Below are 22,988 nucleotides of genomic sequence, written 5' to 3' on the forward strand. Positions count from 1 at the left end.
AGGATCTGCCTGGTGCATGGATAGTGGGTTATTATGATGCAATATCAACCGGGGTTCCCAACATCTAAAATAATAACTAAATTACCTATTCTATTCTCTCCTTATAGTCTTAGTTCTAATAACTAGAATTTTAAATGATAACTTTCAGGGACTGAGCAACTTTCTGGGGTCATTATGGACCAGAAATTCCTTCTACAATGCAGCTCCTTCTTTTACACATATTGGAGGGTGAACTCAACATCTCGTAGGTCTCAGCTTCTTCATTCCTCAGATAATGATTAAGATTTTTGTATCAGCAAAACAAGACTTGGCACCTGCAGTTTGATCTAAAACCCAGTGATGTGAGTTCTAACTGACATTATATTTATAGGGAATGGAACTTAAATAGCATGATGTTCTGGCTTGGAGGCATTACAGAACAATAGGTTACACCATGTTTGTAACTCAGCTGCTCAAAGGCCTAGGATCAGTAAAGTGCTGTTCCTTTGGAATTGCATTTCCCAGCAGGCTTTGAGCAGCAGAAGTTTGTGCAGTTTCCAGTGTCCTTGGCTGTGTGCATACCACTCAACACTTTGGCTCAAGTTCTTCTTGCATTACCTTGGCAGAGTACAGAGCCTTCAGGAATCCTAATCTTTTATTTGATCACTTTATCTTTTCAATTTCATCCCTTTCCTATCCTAATTCTTTATTTTTCATTAAAGCCAGTATGCAAAGATCAAGCTGGTTCTGTAGCTGTCAATCAGTGGCCACAAAAAGTACAAAATGTGAATAGTTAAATCAGCAGCCTTGCCTGCTGAAGTTATCTGCATGGCAGAGATGTCAGGGCATTGTTTCCAAGCCTGACTTCTACATGCAGGGAGTAGCAGAGCATGTCCTGGTCTCTTTTATCTTCCTCAGGAGAGCAGCCAAGTGGCATAATCAATTCTTCCAGGCTTTTGTCTTTCACCTGATGTTTACTTTGCTCACAGCCTAAGGCTCAACTGTTCTTTTGCCCCTTAAGAAGTATTTACTTTTGGACTATATGAAAAATAACTGCAAGTTTTGCACAGTGTTTTCTATATTTAGACATAAATGGAATATATCGATAAAGAAGCAGAATATTTCTCCTTTTCTCTAATTACTACACCAGCAAATCTCCCTTAGTTGTTGAGAAATAGTCAAGCAAACAAAAAACTACCACTAAAAAGTAGGAATAACCTTCTTGGTACAAGTTAAAGAGGGAATTTCAGTAATCCAGAGAGTTTTGCTAAGTGTGTGGTATATGTTATTGCAGCTAATGGAGGTCAAATGTTAGTGATGTGACTCTTCTTGCAACTCCTGGTATTAAAAGAAAATAAAATCTATAGCTGAGAAAACCTGAAATGCATTTAAATAAATGCAAGGGATTTTAACTGGCACACAGTGAATTCCTAAGGCAAAATTAAAGGGAAAAGGGAGACCAAGCTACATTTTACTTTGTTTTGTTTCCTCACTGATTTAAATTCATAAGGCTGAGGTACCGTAACAGGATAACAGTGACAGTTATGATAAGAAAATATTTCCTTTCATTCATGTCAGTTTTCTTCCAAAGTCAGTGTCAAAAATTTGGGTAAATAGTTGTACAGTATTTCTCTAAAAGCAATGCTTTTGCAAAATATATCTGCAGTATAATCTTCCAGAAAATAATAAGTATTGCCGGTGAAATAAAAGTGGAATTGATAACTGACAAGTGATTAACTGACTTGATCAGGTAAGGAAGATAAAATAACAAAGGTAGTGAAACAGGTTTCTGGCTGTTATTATTGAATGTCAGAATTTATTATTTTTTGTCTCAGATCTGTATGTGCTCTGTGTTTTCTATATACAACTCACTCCAAAGTGAGCTTCAAACATAGAACAGAATCAGAGTCAGATTCACCATGTAACTGAAAATACCTGTGTTTCATGCAATTATAGAAGTGTCAGCTATAGAACAGAAATAAATAACAATATTTTAAGTTTATTTTTAAGGTAAGAATCTTTAGAAGACATCCTAGATTGATCACTTCTAAGGCATTGTTTATTTTGTTTTATTTTCATTGCATTAAAAGCCTTAGTTTAGACATTTGCACAGGGGTCCTCAAGTGAAAGATAATCCTGTCTTATAAAGGAATAATTTTCCAATACTTTCCCTGGAAATCTTTAAATGAGAAGAGTAGAAAAGTGAATTTGACCTCCTTTGCTCATTGATTGAAGTGAAAATTTGTTTTCGGGAGTAATTTTGGGTATTTCTGAGAAAGGAGAATGGGCACAAATAAACAGCCAAGATTAGAAACTGAGTATATAATAAGAAAGGTTGGAAGTACCACAACAATGCAGTGGTTTCCCTGAAGTTATGCTTATTTTAGAAATGCCCATATTTGGTCTTAACTTTGAATCTCCTCATTTTCAGGGGTGTTATGGATTTTTTGTAATGCAGTCTGTAAAGGTAGATTTTTCTAATATGTAATTTCTTGGCATACTAACACTGTATGCTACTATCACCTTAATATCTTCCATTGTTAGTTATGCCTATTGTCAACTATGAAAAGTGGTTGCAAGATAATGAAATGTGATGGATATATGAATGATCACTCCAAGAACCTATTATTCATGGAGTTAAAAAAAAAAATCTTCTTTTAAAACCAATAATCACACTGAATTCTTGAATGTTGCATGCCTAAAGCTGAAAAAAACCCCCATATAGATTCAACTTCCAAATATGAAATATGATCCCCAATTATTTTTGAACTTTTATAATGAAACGAAAGAATTAAAATATTACTGTTCTAGAATGTAAGTGTTCAGGAAGGACCAGGTAACAGCAAACAAATCCACTCAAGAGAAATCAAAAGAAGGAAAAGAAGATGAAAAATATTCCCTTACTCTGTCAATTCCTCAAAGTTTGCAAGAATAAGTTAAGCCTGCAGGCAGTTATGAGCAGCTGAATGTGTCAGGAATGCATACAGTTGTGTTATCCTTGTTGCCAGTTATTTTGCTGAAATTTAATACTGTACATGCAAAATGGTGCTATTGGCCACTGTCGATACAAGCCACTCTATCTCTTAGAACATTATATTCAGGTCTTATATTATATTATATTTAGAACATTATATTCAGGTATTCACCCAAAAATAAAGACAGTGAACTGCAAGTATTGCTACACTCATTCACCCATAATTGTTCTGACAGGGTAAAATACAATCTCTAAAACATTAGGAAAAAAATCTTTTACTTTTTTCTCTTTTTAAGAGGTGATAAAAAGCCAGAAACCCCTAGAAATCTCACACAGAAGATACAGATTCTGAAAACTCACTTCTGAGGGCTTTCACAGTTGCCCTGGATTCCCATCATGACCAGGATGTTTTAGTTTTAATACACTCTGTGGAAAAACCTCTAGTAGTCTCCACTCCATTGGAACTGCACAGCAACGGAGTAAAGGCTACCCTGGTTTTCGCTTCACAAGAAGCTGCCTGGTTATTTCTCAGGGTTTGGGGAAAACATATCTGGACCAAGCTGAGACTGCTTAGAGACTTCAGCTGACAGGCACTGAAACTTCCTAACTTCTCCCAAGAAAGGAAATTCTAAAGAAAAACGAAGCACAAAAACAATAATTAAGATTTTCATAGCCTGGCATTACTCTTCTTTCTAAATATTATCATAGCAAAAGCTAAGATTTTTACCTTTAAAGACTATGATAATATTATTTTCTTTTCAATTTTAACTTTGAAATTCAAAACCAATTGAAAATACAGATAAAGAAGACAAATATTTATACCTTCTAGCTTTCTCCCTCTCACTGCAGTCCCTGGGCACCACAGAAGTCCAGAGCTGGGAGTCTGAAGGGCTGAAGGGCTCCATGGCCACCAGAAAGGCATCACTGGCCATTTAGGGGCTGTGCAATCAGTGAACCAGTTCCTGACCAAAACCTCAGCCCAAGGCTGTTTTGGTGTCCTAAAACAAAAGGAGAGCAGTTCCACCACAGGACAGGAGACTAAGGCATCCAGCAGGACTGAATAAGGACTGTGACCTGGGGCACTCTCTGCATCCTGTCGGAAATTACCTTGCTCCTCATGCTTTTGAAATTCTCTCCAAGCCAGATGTCTTATCCTAGTCATAAAGTACACAGGTCCTTTCCTATGAACTGTTACTCCCTGCAGCAGCTCACTGAATAGGTTTCAGTAGCTCCCTCGTGCACTGAGCAAAGGCATTGTTATACATATTAATGTTTTTAAAGGGCTTTTTAAAAGGAATTAAGAGACTGAACAACTGCTGTCTCAACAGCAGAGATGAGGGAGCTGTTATTGTAGGTGCATGTGGTGGTTTGACCAGGAAGAAGTGGGAATTTTGGGATGCTGTGGTCAAACCAATGGATGTTCGGAGTTTGATACTGACACCTGGTGTAGCCAGTGGGGTTTGGACACACCTCCGAGAACACACAGGGGTTAAAAAGGGGGGCTCTGGCCCTGGGAGGTTCTCTTGGGACGTCGAGGCGAAGAAGTCAGATCTCCCTCCCCTGTCCAGCCGCTGCTGCTGGGCGGGGGAGGGGCAGCCACGTGGTAGGCCCTGGGCCTGGACAGAGATGGGGGGTGAGGAGGCCCTCGAGGATGGAAGGGTGGAAGATCCCAGGGAGTCAGCCCTCGGGCAGCCATCCCCCCCACCCCAGGAGGGAGAGAGAGAGCCGGCGACACCGAATGTGATAGCAGCCGGCCCAGGAGGAGAAGGGGGGGAAGAGTGCCCGGCCCGAGCAGCAGCGTGTGTGGGAGTGCCGCAGCTCCGGGACAGACAGAGACTGAAAGTTTTAACCCCTTTCTTTCATGATTGGGGCCTTGCAAAAATGCTAATCCTCCTCGGAGCTGAATAAGAAGGGAGATAGGAGATGAGATGAGACAAGGACCTGGCCCGAAGAACGTGGAGATGATTGAATGGGGAGAGATGATTTGGAGTGGCCTTTTGGCTGGACTTTTCTTGTGGCCATGGACTCAGTTTGTTCCTGTGACACAGAGACTGCACTTAGGGGGAAGCAGTGGCTCAGAACCAGGAGGGTTCATCGTGAGGACCCCCCGGCCCCAGGGGGTTGGAAAAATATGGGGGGGACAGATGTCCCAAAGCAGAGACTGTGCCTTTTTGGAGTGAGACAAGGCATCCTTGAAAGACAACCCTAAAAGCAGCTCTGGCCATGCACAGTGGTGAGAGCACTGGGCATGGAAGGAAGATGTCACAAGCGGCAAAAGGACTTTTTTTCCGGGCGGTGCCGAAGTGACAGGGAAGCACACGAGGTTTCAGTGTGTTTCCAGGGGAAGCCTATGGAACAAGAAGGACTCCTTTCCTCTTCATGAACTGAAGTTTGAGTATACTAAAGTGTGGTGCCAGGCTGGGCAGTTGGTGATTTGGGAGAATGTATCGGATTGAGAAAGTCAGGTAGTGGGGAGGAGGAAAGTGGTTTTTTTGTAAGGTTTTCAATTTTTTTTCTTTTCCTTATAGTTTTTCCCTATTTTCCTGTAGTTTAGGTAATAAAGTGTTCTTTATGTTTAAGCTAAAGCCTGTTTTGCTTATTCCTGGTCACATCTCACAGCAGACACCAGGGTGAGGGCATTTTCATGGGGGGCACTGGCTCTGTGCCAGGCTCAAACCATGACAGTGCATTATACAGAAAAGAAGTATAACCTTTCCAGGGAAACCCTGTGGCTACAAAAATCTTATTTTTAATTATAGGACATAATAGTTTCCTAATAAAAAGAAAGACATTCTGAGTGTAGAGCTGAGGCAGTAGCTTAGTAAGTTTCCTCATTGTATTGCCAAGCTTGAGTCCAATATGACAAGCCCACTAAAGCAATCCAGCATTTATACTCCATGTCCTGGCTCTTATCCCTTTTTCATCACCTTAAAGTTATCCAAAATTCCATTAATTAATAAGATTGTCCTTGATTTTCTTATGATAAAATTTATTACAATGAAATGGAAGTGGCAACAAACCTAAAAACAAAATAGATGACAGCAGCTATGTAGTCCTGTTTTCAAGGGCTCTGAAAAAAATGCATAAATAATGGACACCAGAGATGGCCCAGCAGGAAAACACAAAATTATGGGTGTGAAAGAATACTCAAAGGAGGTGAAAAGAAAGTGAAATGGTATTTGGGGTGAAAAATTTCAGCATAACCTATATGATAAGCACTTCCATTCAAATAAAACGGAAAAATCTCATGGACACACTTAATTTTGCCTTCATAAAAAGACAAAAATAATTTGGTGATGGAGGCAGTTTCGCTATTATTTATAATGTAACAAGAATGGTAGAAGAAGTAAATCTGTTAAAAAGATGAAATGGTTTGGTTTAGATACAGTAGAAATATTTAAAACTATCCAAACATGGTTTAAATCTGCATCTCATACAAAACCAGTATGACACTCACTGGCACATTTACAAATTTTATTCAGAAAGAAGAATCACAATGTGTGGGACATAGTTACATGCTGGGACAATTTACTACTAGCTGTGAAATAAATACAAATTTTTAAAAGTTCACAAAAACATTTTTCCTGCTCTACACTGTCTGTTAATAATTTATTTCCTAACTGCTCCTAATTTAGGGAAATTGACAGCTATTATTCCAATGATGTCATGATGCTAGTTATCAAATCAACCTATATTTCATGAAAGATTCTATTAAAGCTTATTTAGAAACTAACTAAAGATGAATGCTAAAATTCATTGCATTATTCTAATAAAATGCTCAGCTGACTCAGAGAATTTCTCCGGTTCTTGTGATTTCAGCATTCTGATCCCTACATGTAGGCACCTCTTCCCTTTCTGAAGCTTTCATGGACATTCCTGTATCAAATGAACAAAAATGTGTAAAACAGATATGGAAATGTTTTCAATGGTTTTCATACAGTCCCTTCAAGATTTAGTTTTGCTGTGATCTAGGCTATGTCTACGAATAAGGTCTCCCAAATAAACCATGAATAAAATAATCCTGAGCAGAAGGCATAACTTGGAAAAATAACATATTTAGTAGATGTTAAGAAAGAATCGTAAAAGCAGCAGGTTTGAAATTCCCCCTTTTAACCATAGATTTACACCTATAATATAGATTTACCCATGCAGCTTCTCACAGAATAGTTTAATCTAAAATCCATTTTTGAAATCGAATGAGGCTCTTAATAATTACTATGCTTGTAGAAATAGAGAAGTAGTTGTCCCTGTGTTGTATAATAATGGAAATGAGACTAGAGATTTTGTGGACTGTACAGTAAAAATTAGGCAAAATTCAAGTGAACACAATGAAGCCCCATTGAACATCAAGCCTGAAAGTCTTTTAGTTCCATTTAGTGAGTACATAGGAATCTGGGAAAATATTTTCTTAATAAATTAATAATATGCTATAGATTTGATAAACCCAAATATCACTCCTTGTTCTCTACAATTTTTTTTCCTGAATGTCAAGTTTATGGAAAGTACATTCACAGAAAATGTATCTTCTTAAAAAAAAAGTACATTCACAGAAAATGTATCTTCTTAAAAAAAATGAAGAATTTAAAAATCTAAATACTTAAACTACGAAAATACATTTTTTGTGAGTCAAATAAATAGGGAAAAAGAAAAAAATGTAATATGTGACCAAAGACTCCAGTAAGACCAGAAAACAAGAAGCCATGAACTTAATAATACTGATATTCATAGTGAAATATCTTCTGATAGTTTTGCTAAATTTTCAAAATTATTTGGAAAACTTATTAGTATAAGACAAACTTCATAAAAATCCTGTAATGATTAAGAAAAAGTAACAAACATCCCCTACCCCATTAAAATTACAAGTAAATAGAGCAAAATAATTACTTAATTATAGGGAGAAAGTCCTGTGCTTTGAAATTTGCCTAGAAAAGTCTCAAATATTTATATTAGCATATGCTAAATGTCCCAATTCAGGAACATGCTTATTTAGGAAATTATTTCAAGTGCCAATTATTTTCATGCCAGCAATATTGATATTTCCTAATCATTGTCTTAAAGCACACACTAAAAGCCTACTAAACGGGATGAATGTGTGGAATCCTGTGGTAACAACCAGAGGCCTTAAAATTAAATTTATGAGACTTTGTATGAAGTGCAGGTGTAAATTCATGGGCCCCTGGAAGAAGCCACAGAGAGAAGTGTTTAATAGGATTTTCTATAAACATCTGTTTTTGTGGATTTTCCAGAGGTGCCGTTCTACAGTTCTCTAAAAGACAATGATAAAATCTGTCAGGATGAAAGTTTATATTCACACCAAAATCTTTGTAGGGTTTATTTTTCATCAACCTTGATGCATTAGTTTATTTTCTCCCTGAAATGACTTGTGTTCACAGAACTATTTTTTCAGCATGAATGCTTATTTATGAACAGCCCTTGTTACAGGGCATTAGTATGGAAGTGCAGAGATAAACCTAGCTATTAGGTTACTTCATTATATATTAATTAGCTGAACAACTTCATCAGCATAACCACTGTCATTCAGGTCATGAAACTCCAGACTGAAAAATGAAAACCAATAGAAGATTATAATAAAATATGTACAGTAGCAATAGTGGAAATATTTCCATTTATTCTCCATGTGGCATAAAATGTTTGTGAAAATCTCCTGAAAACAAAATGATAACATTATATTTTAGTCTCATGGAATATTAATAATTTTAATTTTAGAAAACAAAGCAAAAAAACATTTTCTGGGAAACACTCTGGCAGTATATTACTGGCATTTCATATCCACTTGAACAATAAATTAACAGTGTTCTCATAAATTAGGTTAGCTGGGAAATAATAAACAAGAATAAAACCATAAAGATCTTTCATTATTGCACACAATCAAAAGGTGTAGAGTTAAAGCTCCTCTGTCAAGTGGGATACAGGACTGCAATCCATTTCCATTTAAATGAAGCCTTCCTTCTTTAAAATATTCCTGACATGAACTGAAATACTTCTAAAATTCCTCTTAGGTAGGACAGTAGGGTATTTAAAACTTGAAATTCTTCACTATAGGGTCAGAGCTGCATTCCAAGGTAGGTGGCCAGAGAAGGCCTAGGCATCCAATGAAATATTCCTTGCACTTCTCTTATTTCCAGAGTGCCTGTCATGTGTCCATAGTGAGCAGTAGCCTTTTCATTGCAGCTTATATGAAAGTGAAAGGAAGCAATTTTTCATTCTGCATCAACTCAGGCTCAGAAATTACAAAGAAATATTTCCACAGTATGCATGCTTACAAATCCCCAGCCACCATAGTGAAGTGGATTTTAAATCAAAGTAAATGTAAATTTTCCACTAAAAAATAATATTTAAAATGAGAAAAAAGGAGTTTTGCTTGAGTATGGGTTATATAAGCACTTTCAAAAACTGTCTTAAAGCACTGCAAAGTAATTTGCACTTTTTACCTTCATTTTGATCAGCTTCAATTTCCCTATGTGGGTTTTTTCCCCATTTAAAACATTGTCACTGTTTCTTACTTCAAATAATGTACTGAAATTGGAAGAAGAATTACAATAATTAGAAGTTATGACACTTATATTCTCAGAGTATCAGATAGAATTGGTTCCTGCCTACTGGTAAAATTCACCTGTTAAAAATATTAACTGAATAGAACTCTGGGTTCTGACAACATGTATTTATATTTCCATTTTTGTCTTTCAGTTTGAAATTTGACTATCTTAAATGCCTCATTGTTTTTATTCTTAAATATTTTCTTGATTTATCAGTAATGATGTCCACTCTAGGAATTTCCTGGCAGTCAACAACCATTTAGAACAGAAAATTCTTCACTTAGGGTTCACTTAGATATTTTTAGAAGACTTCCACAGTGTTCTTGTATTTCTGGATTTTTCTGACCCTGGCAGGTCTTACCTTAATTTATGTAAGGGACTGTAGATGGTTGCATAACTTAACTATTAATATTCACCAATAACTATTGGTGAATATTCCCACTAGTTGGACATGATAATTTTTATGGGTCCCTTCCAACCCAGGTTATTCTATGATTCTAATTTTTTTTTCTGTTGAATTTAAATTAAGTTCAGGGAAAATACGGACTTTCACACCTCTGTTAGTCATTTATATCCTTCTGAATAATCTGTGTAATTCTAAACCTCAGAGAATCCCTTGTGGTAGGATGGAGCAGAATCCTGGCAGGCTTGATGAACTTCCTTTATGGAAAAGCCTATCACAGCACTGAGAGGCAGAGGAAGGGGCACTTAAACAGCTGCTGCTGAGGCAATAAAATTAAACTATTGGATTCAAGACAACAGTTAGACCCACACTTTACCTTTATTGGGATTGATGATGAACCATTTAGAGAGGCAATCCAATCATATTGCAATGAGAGTGTATGATGCTGTAATTTTATGGTTTGCATGGCCTCATTTAAATTACTAATATTTTACAGGTACAGTAGGAAATTGGAGCTACATCTTCATTATCATTTCTATGTTCATTAGCACTAATGAATAGATGTTATAGAATAACATTAAAGCAATGCACTTAGCAAAAAGGAAACCAAAGAATACACTGCCAGGTTCCCAAGGGCTGCATGTGTTATTTCCATGAAGCACACCAGTATCTTACTGTTCTTTTAGGAACCAGAACCACCCCATTGTTAGGTAACAGGTGAAGGACACTCACCATGTCTAATCCAGCATGTATTTCACTGAATCACAGAATCATTACAGTTGGAAAAGAGCCCTAAGATCATTGAGTCCAACCATTAACCCAGCACTGCCAAGTTCATCACTAAACCCTGTCTCTAAGCACCACATCCACGTGATTTTTGAACATTTCCAGGGATGATGATTCCACCACTTTCCTGAGCAGTCTGTTCCAATGCTTAATTACCATTTCAGTGAAGAAACTCTTCCTAATATCCAGTCTACACCTATCCTGGTACAACTCAAAGCTGTTTCCTGTTGTCCTATTGCTTGTTACCTGGGAGGAGAGACTGAGCCCCACCTTGTCCTTACAGGTCATTGTAGAGAATAATAAGGTCCCACTGAGACTCCTTTTCTCCAGGCTAAACTCCCTCAGCTCCTTCAGCTGCTCCTCATAGGACTTATGCTCCAGACCCTTCACCAGTATCTTTGCTCTTTGGAGAGACCAAACAGCTTACAGGACTTGCATGAACACCCAGCACAGGCCCAGTCACATGAGTGCACAAGTTTTAGGGCATTTTAGAGCATCTGAAATATGCCCTGGTGTACTCTTGTCCAAGTAAGCAGCTACTGCCCCACATACACCTGCCACATATTGCCCAGACTGTCTGATGGGGGCAACTACTTGAAAAGAGCATCTCTCCTGCCATGGGCTGATCATGCAGGACTGACCTGCTGGAGAGATCTGCTTGGCCCTCCACCTCCATGGCAAAATGCAATCTTTATGCACTGCTTTGAGAAGATATCTCATCCTCGAGTGCTCTTGATAAATACTATTTTACTTGATGTAATGTAACAAGCTCCCACCTCCCACATATGCTGCTCTGAGGTCAGTTAAGAGCTGTAAGCTAGAATTCACAGGCAGGGAAACTAAAGCTAAGAGTAAATTAAAGGTCTACTACTGCAATGAGACATCTTAAGCAAGATATGAAGAGCTTAGGGATGATATAGAACCTATGTCCAAGACATAAAAGCTGGATTGGAATAAGTTACCTCTCGCACAGGTGCAGATACTATAACCAGAGCAGCCTGGCCACTTGGACTCCCTTCTTTGGACTCATAGGTCTTATCTTCCATTGATAGGTCAATGAATGATTTTTTCTTGATTAGAGGAAAAGGAAACAAATTGCATAATTACCTTTCTCTCACCCCAGTTTTTTTCCCCTTTCCTTATATTAGACCTTACTGATTTTTTAAGTCTGTACTTTCATTCTATAAAAAAGATGCCTCCAATGAAAGGACATGTAAAAGTCTTCCCAGAGAAGCTATTATATAAGTCATTATTGGAACAGTAGTTAGCTAAATAAGGAAGAAAAAACTAGCAACTCAAAATGGCAATTCATCATCAAGTGTCTGCTGCTTTATGTGCTAACAGCCTTTCTCAGCTTCCTTTAAGCCATCTGCTTGTTTCAGCTATCTCTCCATACCACCAGGCTCTCCCACTGCACTCCTCTCCATCTCACACATTTGCCAGAAGATATCTCATCAGTACTCAAACTGGTAGGACTTTGTGTTTTACCTTCTAGACACTCTTGCCTTTTTCCACAAATGTAATTGTTTTACCAGGTAGAAGTATCAGCAGATGCTGCTTACGCAGGAGAAAAACACTTGATTAGTTCCTTTCTGTGTCAGGAAGCACCTCCAAAAAGTTCCATTAAAATAAGCACCTCCATTAAAATAAGGATGGACAACAGAGAAAATCAGCAGATTTTGACAGGTACAGACAAATGACAGGTAGTTAGGAATGACAATAATGCAGTGAAATTAGGAAGCAAATCACACACCGATTTTTTTTCCCCTCTTACTGCTACCAAGAGAATTTTTTCTTTTTCTATTTTAAAATAAAAAATTAACTGAAAAAGATTTTGTTGTTGTCAGAGTAGTATATTGCAAATGCATAGCTACAAAACTGCTGGGTAGTGGGAGTGAAATGCAAAGGAATTGCAAATGTAAATGTATAGAAGCATGAAGATTTGAGTATGCAAGCCTATATTCCAGACATAGGGAAAATAACAATTACAGCAGTAAATCACAATGTTATAAGGCACAAAAATGCAGGCTAAGTATTTGCAACCATTTGCAAGCTGCAAACACTCAGCTATGAAAATGTGGGTCATTATTTTAATAAATCATTAGGAAGAAAAAAATGGAGCAAGAAAGAAAGAGTTTAGTAGTGAGCTGGAAAGACAATCAGGTGGAGGTGAGCAAGATGAGGGTGGATGACACACAAAAATGGATGGAGTGTAGTTCCCTAGGGTAGGAAGGACCTTGTCCCAGGAAGAATCAGGTGTGCCCAGCAGAGAGGAGGAGGCCCTCTGCAAGAAACAACGCTCACAGTAGAGACAGGCTGAGCACTGCCTCTGCTCCCAGAGATTTGTTTTATGGGACCTGTAGGGGCCATTTAGTCTCCTTGCTCATTTTTAAGGAAGAAAACTTGAAGAGTATCTGTTTGATATTGGATTGCTGTTGGAAAGACAGATGGGCAAGAAAAGAAAGGTAAATGCTAGTTCCTTCCCATGATTTGTTATTTACTAACAAATACTGTTCTGATGGAAATTTCTCAACCAGAGAGTACCCAGGTACTATGAGGCCATTTCCATATTTACTTTTTTTTATGACCAACCAAACAGATATGGAGAGACAAACTTGAAATAGCTTGGAGTTCTGGGTTGGCAGAGATGTTTTCCTGAAAATCTGATTTTTGCTACAGTTATCCAATATTTAAAATAGTGCTCATAGCACCCTGGATCCAAACATTGCACAAAACATATTCCAAAAGCCACTACCCTGACACAGCTCAGCTTGAAGGCATAAAAAGCATCACAAAACTAAATTTAGGACCATTCATCTTTAATATGCTAAATATTTAAAATACAACAGGCTGTAATCATGGTCATTTAGACACACTTTAATTGTACTGAGGCTAGTTCCAAATCTGCTGGCAATGAAAAGCTGAAGAGTTTGAAACTTTCCTGTCAGCTATGACAAATGTAACTTGTTCTTGGAGAAACACAAAATAGTATAAGATGTGAGGGATTCACACCTCTTTTCCAAATATAGTTGATGTCTCTCCAGTAATACTTGTGGGATCATGCTACTACTTTGCAAGTATTGCAGATTTGATCAAAAAGGTTTTGAAATAATCTAGAATCTCTTTCTGTACTGATTTTTCCAATGATTTTTTCAAGTGATCGCTTTCTCCAGTTCCAGATCCATTCTTTATTGTTCCCTTTCATTCAAATTTTCTAATACATAGAACACACGGTAGAATACACATCTTCCTGTATTGAACAAGCCACTGACTTCAATAGTTTGCAAACAGACTTTGTGGCATTAAAATCTTCACTGAAACCCATGAATAATATGAATGTATGCACAGATAGCAGGATATGTTTAAGAAAACACAAGGCTACCTCTATCAGGTAATATATTCACAATCAATATTTCAATTACACCTCCTTAAATCTGTGTCCTGACTGATCTGAATAATTTTAAAATTTTTGAGCTCTCTGAGGAATGTAAAATGAGTGCATGTTCTTTCATACTTCACTCCCTTAGTTCCCTTAGTTCCCACATGATGTCTGGTGCTCTGCACAGTCATGCCAATACTGCAGGCAATGTTTTAAAAGCAACTGTAGGAGCTACCTTAAACATCATCCATTAATCACAAAATGAAAGATTATATCACAGTGACAGGAATAGCAATTACAATACTCACTATATTTTATTAAGCTTTAAAAGTAATTAAAGCTAAAATCTGTCACTGGCCTTATAAAAGTGATCATCTGTTTTTCATTTAATTCTCCCTAAGTTAAACAAATATTTGATGTTAATTAAAAATGTAGGTTTATACTTGCATTTTATTGGAAATAAATTTTGTGATAATGTGCATATGGATGACTTTTTAGCCCTGATATAGAATAGACATTTTATTAGACACTGCAAAGCAATAAAGCCTGCTGTTCTGAGAAAGGGAAGGATGCCCTGTTGGCCATCATGCTTTTGAGAAGCACAAGGGATTGCCTTGTATTCAGATGGCATAGAAGGTAGAACTGCAAAAGAGCAACGAATTAATTAGAGCAATCATTTTGAAGAGCAGTTCCAAACCCCATTTTAATTAGCAAATAAAGCAGAATACTAACTCCTTAAGAACTATTTTTGCTTCCTGATTTACTGGATGATGGCGGCTGTAGTCTGCTTTGTAACAAATCACAAAATCTAGTGCCTCATTTTGCATGCAAAGTGCATTAAAATACCTTCTTCCCCATTCTATAGGGGCCTTTAAGATATATTACGATGGTAAAATCTGTACAACCCAGCACAATTATTTTCTAATTAGCATCCTTAAATGTTGCATTGTGGTCTGAATCAGTTTCAGTATTGCCAAAGAGTTCTAGAAACAGCCATGTCCGTGCAACCCAGCCACATGTGACAAAATTAAATTGGCACACTTCACTGTCTAGACCTTGTGCTCCTGGCAGCGATAGCCAGCTCAGTACCTCAGAGAGAAGGCTCAGCTGTCACTCACTGACCCGTTAACACTCAGGTTGCATCCTGCAGTGTCACAGCCCTCATTCTCACAAAGATGGTTCTCCCTGGAGATCCCCAGTACCTCCAGGAATGAGGGAAGGACAGCCATGACAGCAGCACTGTCCAACAGGGCAGCACAACATAGCCTGAGAGCATCTTGTGCCAGCATCCCAAACTAGAGCTGAAATCCTCTTTGCAGTCCTGGTGGGGCCCCTGTAAATGGGATATCATCACTAACAAGCTGTAGCTGTCTCCTCCAGCATCATACACACATACACATGAAAAAGGCCTTCGGTACTGCAGCAACACAGTTTGCTCAATTTGTGCTGTGGACCCTTCCAGTGAGGTGTCAAATAAAACAAACACCTGCTGCTGCTTCTCAAATGTAAAGGGGAACAATTGGGAGAGTAAGGAAAATCATTCAACAAAAAGCCATTGCTTTTCTTCTCTTTATCCAGGACCCATCTTTATCCAGGGTCCTCTTACTGCCTGTACACAAAATAAATTGAAGATACTGCAGTGCACTATTTAACGTAAAGGTAATATTGCCTCAGGTTTTTATGGGTTTTACCCTCTGGGGAAAAAAAGCACAGGTGAGTTCACTGCAGGAGAAGCTAGTGTCAACATCACCCTGCCTGTAGAGCTCAGGTACATTTCCCCAACATGCCAGGGATTCAGTGCATATATATGATTTAGGCCATGCTGTGTGCACTGGAAAAATAAACTGTTTTACCTGTAGCAGTGTGTGGGTGGGTGTATGTAAACATATGAGTACAGGTCAAAGAATGTGTGCATGTGTGTATGCATGCATGCACATAGGCAGAAAAAGGAGAGAAAGAAACAAATCAAACCAGACTGAAACTTAATGGAAAAGATAAATTCAGACACATTTACAGCTGTGAGGTGAAAACAAAAGTCTCAATTTTGTTGGTTATGTGGAAAACAATCCAGTAACAAGGTTTTATTTCTAAAGATTCACATTTCTCATTTTCTATCTTCTCATAAAAATACACCCATGACAGCCCATGCAAAAAAGTCACAGAAAAGACAAAAGAAATGCAAGAAATTAACACAAGCATAAACATATAAATAGTTCTTTTTTTAAGGAAATAATTAATTGTTGATACTGCTGCAGGGGACTCAAACTCAGTACATTGCAGACCCCATGTTTCAGCCTCCTAGGTCATGTTCACTAATGGACAAAAAGTGGTGCAATAGAATTCTGCTCCCCATTTTTGAAAACAGCAACAACAGAAAAAAACCCAATGAAAATAACAAAGGATGAACACTTGACTCCACTTTTTCTGCTCATACAGACTTGAAAGACAGATGAAGTCTGCTGCTTAAGTTGTATCATGAATTTTTTTTCTGGTTCACAAGTAGGCATATGATCTCAAAAAGAAAAGATCAAAAGCCCAGTTTGTGGAATTAAAAATACTGGAAAAATTCTTTTCTGTGTGGCCAGTATACAAAACATTACTCTTTTTCACTACCTAGGTTTGCCCAGCACTTAACTTTGGATCTGTTTCCCAAGCCCAGCTCATCCTTTTGGCACATGCCTCAATGAAGTGTGTGTTAACGCCTTACCAAGTCCAGAGAAACATTCATTTTAGTATATGGACTTTACAGCGTGTCCACATGGGGGCCAATTAGTGCTGAACATCATCCCTGCTCTGAAATGTGACCTGGGGTAAATGTGTACCCTTGGGCTGAATGTTTGCATTGCTGTAACTTTAAACTCAAGCTGTCTTCAGAGTGGCTTAAGACCTCTCTGCCATGGTGCCACAGGGGAGTAATGACTCTCGCTTTAAATGGGATTATTTCTGGTGCACACTCCCCAGCAATTGCTCTCCTGGACAGACCAGACAATGAGCATCATTGCTTTCTAATTATATGATCAGAATCATCTGGGTTGTCCAAGTGCCCTTAATGAGACTGAATAGGAGTAGCTGAGATTCAGACAGATGTTACAGAGATTTCCTCATGGAGCAATTCTAATTATAAAATTTCATAATAATAACTGTAGAATTAAAAAAAATAGATACAAATGTATTATGCTAATATATACTTGAGCCACCATTTCAGAGCAAAATTAATTAGGATAGAATGCAACTCTCTTTTTCTTTGGGTACTGGCTTTGCAGGGCTACTAACACTGTTAAGCAGGAAGGATCCTATGCAGGCACTGAAGCCGGTTAATGTGATTCTGGTTCCAGAAAGGAAGCAGATCAGTTGAATATAATGGCACCACATTATAGGCTCTCACTTTTCTTATTAGACACACACTTTGAAGGCTGAAAAGGGGATTTATTTATTTCATGCAGCACTATGTGTCCAGAGGTTATTAGTGATTAAAGTACTATTTTAGGATTTTCCGTGACAATTTTCTCTGTGGTAAAATCTCACTATAACCAATGAAATTATGGGAGGGAAGAATTTGGCCTTATAGACCTTAAAACTGAATGTTTCTGACAGCATTTCAAGGAGGTTAAATACTTGCAGAGTGTTAAATTTCAAAGTTCAGGCATCGAATGCCACTGTCAGCTTAATGCATACAGCAATGGTAAGGCCCACAGCCACATGATCAGAAAGGAGTGGGACATCCCCTCACTTTAGAGAGGCTTAAGGTTATTCCCCCTTCCTGCCCCACTTTGAGGGTGGGATGAACTGATGCATTGCTTTTCTCCACATGATGGTCACTAGAAGGAGACTTCTGAAGAGTTCAGGCAGCAAAGGTAACTTTTTCCCTTGTGGGGAAATACAGTGGTTTAGCTGCAGCAGAAAGTCTACATCTTTTTGAAGTACAACCAGACTGCACTACTATTCCAGCTGGCAGCTGCTGCCCACGGCACAGTGCAGAGGGATCACAGGAGAGCCTGGTGCACTGCAGCTGCAGGGAGCTGGCAGCAGTTGCTGAAAGCACTGCTGTCCTATCGCACAATTGGGTGAGCGGAGAACAGCCCTCCCACATCCTGCATCTTACTCCATCTTTCCCTAAACTCCCCAGCAAACTATTTCTACTGGGAGTGGGAATAAACTCAGGTCTAGCAGGAAAACTGCTGAACTGTGACTATATCCCTTTCTTGAGGCAGCAGCAGCAAAGAGAAATGCCAGAGATCAAGAGTGCCAGTTACCATGCTTGAGGGCAACGAGGTATCAAAAACACAGCTTGAGATTATGTTTAATTCATAGAGTTAATGAATTGTCACCTCCTAATAATAAAAAACACAGAGGAAGTTTGAGTCAGGAAAATTCAAAAAAATAGAACATAATACTACCTGTTGCCCATTTGGCCAGAATTGTACACTGAAGTGTATGACACCAAATGCTCATGTTATAGTGTTGTTTCATATATGTATGTATATATATATATATATATGTCATATTCTTTCTCACTTCTCAAATGAAAAACCTCATGTGATAAACAATACTGTGACACACAGCTTATGCCAGGAAAGGCAATGTGCTCAGATATATGGCTTTTACCAAATGTTACTTGAGCTTTTAGTCATATTTTAGTTGTGTTGCACTAATATCTTACTCATCTCCCTTTCTTTCTTCATACACACATCTACACACATATTCATACCTGCAGTACCCAAGTATTCATGTGCATAAATACATACACACACAAATATGAGGGTGTGAAAATGGAAATAAAATTAGATGGCATCAGAGTACAACAAAACTGCCATGCTGATGCCTTAATCATTAAAAAAAAAAAAGAACTCACAGATCAAATAATTTAGTAAAATAAGCAGTATGGGCTAAGTCTCATGGTGTTTTGGACAGAGGGAAATAGACCATTTTTCCCTGGGCAAGTTTGGTTTTTCTCATGGTGTCTTGGTATCTTGAAACCTACTTGTTACAACACCCAAGAATTACCATAGAATTTTCTGGGCAATGTATATTCTCCTACTATGGTTTAGGTTACCTTCCTGCCAGAAAATCTGCTACATGAAATATTACTTGCAAAAAGAGGGAGCAATTATTTTAACAATGTTTCTGGAGAGTAAAAGCTATTAGATTTCACTTGAATACTCTTAGTTGCACATTAGTGAAATGATACTGTCGCTTTAGGAAGTCTATCATTTGCTTCCATTAGAGACTTGCAGGCTGCCAGCACCAACAGAGCCCAGAATAATTTCCCCTGAAGTTATAATACCAGTACTGGTAGCAAACCAACAGCATCTCCCTTGCTGAATGGAGCTCTGCCTCTTTCTTTGAGCACTGTAACATTTGGGAGCATATGTGAAGAAAAGTTTTTATATTTAGCATGCAAAGAAACTGTCTTAGAAGGCATATTTCTGAGGTCCTTGTCAGTACATCTGATAAATGTACGCAATATTTATGCTTGTGAGTGACAGTATTTACCACAGTACTGTGTTTCCAATTAAATCCTACTCATCTACAGTATCACTGTGCAAAGAACTGAGAGGGAATAACACGGGTGATCTAAAAGGCCTGGCAGTGGATTTTCTAGAGAAGGAGTCTTTTCAGGCATTGTTCTAGATGTAGGTGGCTTTACTGTTGTGTATCTTTGCTCACCTCAAGCATACTTTGCTTAAGGATTCATATATGAGGCAAGTGCCACCCTTCAGAGACTGTAAAGCAAATACTGTGGTGAGCTGATGGGAAACAGAGTCATGGAGGACTGGGCATGGAAGAATGAAAGACCTTCCAGACAATTCTCAGAAATACCCATTTCACCTGTAATTGGCAGTGATGCAGGGAACTGACCGTACCCGAGCCTGTGCTTCACGGAAGAAAAGAAATAAACAGCCTCTAACTTCTATCAAGGAATTAGGTTTTCTGATGGAAGTCCAAATTACATTTCTTTAAAAAAAAGTCTAATTATTAATTTTTTTAGCATAACCTCAAAAAATTGCATTTGTTCCCAAAATTTTCTTTGAGGAAACAGACACTTTGAGACAATCACATACACAAATAGGGAAACTACAGCAAGGCATCCCCTCAAAACATTCTCATCCCCTCAAAACAACAATTACTACTCTGAAATGCAATTTTCATCTTACTTGAAGCACCGGCTAATACTGTGGCCCTTACTGAAGGAACTCCAATCTGGAAAAAAATATTACAAATACTTCCACAGGAAAATTTCTAATCAAGATTTCTAGTCATATATTGCTGTACTGCTAGTTAGATGTAGCTGTACGTACCTTTTTCCAAACAGCTCCTTGGTTCTAAGCCTTTGAGGTTCATTAATCCTCTCATGCAATGCACAATATTTTTTTATGAGTAAGAAATATGATCTTTTTGCTTTCCCTCACAAATGCATGTGTACCTCATAAAAGGTATCAAAGATAGTTCACTTACTGTATACTCTCGTTTTTATATCATATTTTCTGGTGTCTGCGGGTATTGGCAGTTGTAAGTCTGTAACAGAAAAAAAAATGAAGCTAAAGGAATCATACTTGTCCTGGTTTCTGTAACTTCTGTGTGGGCTACAGTTTGCAACACACAGACATTAGCTTTCCAAAGCAATAGCATTAGGCAATAATATCTGTTAATAGACCATTTCTTGTATTCCTTTTTACCCTTCTGAAAGCAGCAAAGATGGGGAGCAAAACTTACACAGCATTGAAAGTAACATATTATTTTTGACATGAAAGATGAGAGAAAGATGACTTCCATGGGACTCCGAGGATATCTTCCTATTTTTGGCCCTTAACAAAACCTGCCATTTAGTGAAATCTGTTTACAGAAAAAAAAATTATTATTCAAAAATATGTTTTTGAGTCGAAGAACAATAACTCATATCTGACAGAAGCTATAAAGCAGTGTTCAAAATGAAAGTTAAATAAAAAAAGTGAGAAAATCATGACAAGACTCAGCCTAGCCTGAGCAACATTTATTGAATCCCTTTATGGACTTCTGCAGATGCCTTGTAGCACTCAGGTAAAATTCCATGTCCAAACAGAACCTATGAAATACCTAAGTCCTCATTAGCTCTCAAAATAAATATACATGATACTTAGGGCTTACATACACTCTGCACAATGTTAAATTTGAGTTTTGGAGGAAAAAAAAGGTAAGAAGTGTTGTACTGCCTAAAAGTTCCCTATTTAAACTCTTTTCTGTGTACAATATGTAATTTCTATTCACAACAGTTACTCACACATTTCTCTAGAAAATTTAATTCAACTACAGAGTAACTCCCTCTCTTGTTAGCAGACAAAGCCTAATGTCATGTTTGTTTCAAATGAAAGAATAAAAAGCAAATCCTTTTTCTGTGGAATAACAATGGATCCTTCATGGTTTGTTGCAAAATTACATTATAGTAATGCAATTAATAAATTATGTTTCTTAGTGAAAACTACCATCCAGCTATGGCTGAAATAGTTAAGCATATAAGGAAACTTTTCCATGGATTAAGGAGATGTGAATTCTACTCTTGCTTGCTTTTTTACTCTATGTATTTGCAGTTGTTATTGATGAGAAAAGACCAAGAGTAGAAGTGAGCTGTTTTTATTACGTGAGATCAGTTAGACCATGAGTTTGCATTGGCTCCAGAACGACAACAGTCCTGCCCAAAAGTGCTACTTGTGCATGTGCACGTTGTGCATGTGATGCAATCTTGGCGGTCCTTATGAAATCCTGTTGGAAGGAGTGAGCCCTGCTCCTTGACAGGCAGCAGTATGTAAAAGTTATTCAGGTCCTGTAATAGTGTTTTTTAATATATATATGTAATGCTTTTTAAACTCTTCATTGCTTCTCAAATGTTCTGCATGATTCTAAAACCATAATTTTTTTAATCTGGGCTGGAAATTTATTGAACAATATAGTGGTTAAGGTCTACATAAAATTGCTTTCTATTTTGTGATGTTAATAGTATTTTTTTTCTTCTTCAAGAAATCAGTATTTAAAAAACCCTATAATAATCTCTGACTCCACATTGCACCATCCAGATCTACATTCATACTGGTGCTAAAGTATTATTAGTACTCTAGAAGATAACATTCAGAAGAATATTACTGAAATAATGAAACTTCATAAATTAATTACTATATTAGTTATAAATTATCAAACAGAAGTAGAAAGAATCTTAAACAAAGAAAGAAAACCTAATGCTCATGGAATTCTTATTGGGAATAAATTAGCTTCTCATAATTCTAAATAAGGCAGAATTTATCTTCTACCACCTTCTTCCAAAAGTAGGGAGCAGGTGGCTATGTCATACTGGGGAAGGAAAATAGCAGTGTGAACACTCCATTTATTAGCATTATTCATAAACTTTCTATCCTGAGGAGCATTGCACTGCTCACTATTAAGCACCAGGGTTTGAAAAGCGCACTCAGGCTTCAAAAATCAATGACAACTTACCCTCTACCCACTGCTTTTCTAAGGCAAGCAGCAAAAAAGCCACTCCTAAAACTCAGCATGCCATTTTTTAATTCACAGTTATGTTTCCACTTGAAGAGACAAGCCAAAACAAACTATTCCTCTCTGAGGAGCACCGTGGGAATAAGTACCCTCCCAACTTCAATAATTATTAGGCAGGAGTGTTTCTCCATTCCCTCTTCCACTGAAAATACAAGCTATTTTTATGGACAAGCTTGTGTTCTGCTCCCCTTGTTGCATAATTCACAGAAGTCAACCTGCAGTTCGGCTGTGTCCAGCAGAACTCCAGCTTTGCTTTTCTGTGTCAGGCTGAGTCCATTCACAGCTGTAAATCTGCTTGTGCTGCTACAGAAAGTGTCAGGTGAGGTTCAACAGCCAGAAGCACAACCTTCCTCAGCTGAGAATTTCTTACTATTTCTTTACCATTTA

The sequence above is a fragment of the Zonotrichia albicollis genome, chromosome 5 (genome assembly GCF_047830755.1).
Source record: "Zonotrichia albicollis isolate bZonAlb1 chromosome 5, bZonAlb1.hap1, whole genome shotgun sequence".
In the NCBI taxonomy this organism is placed as follows: Eukaryota; Metazoa; Chordata; class Aves; order Passeriformes; family Passerellidae; genus Zonotrichia; species Zonotrichia albicollis.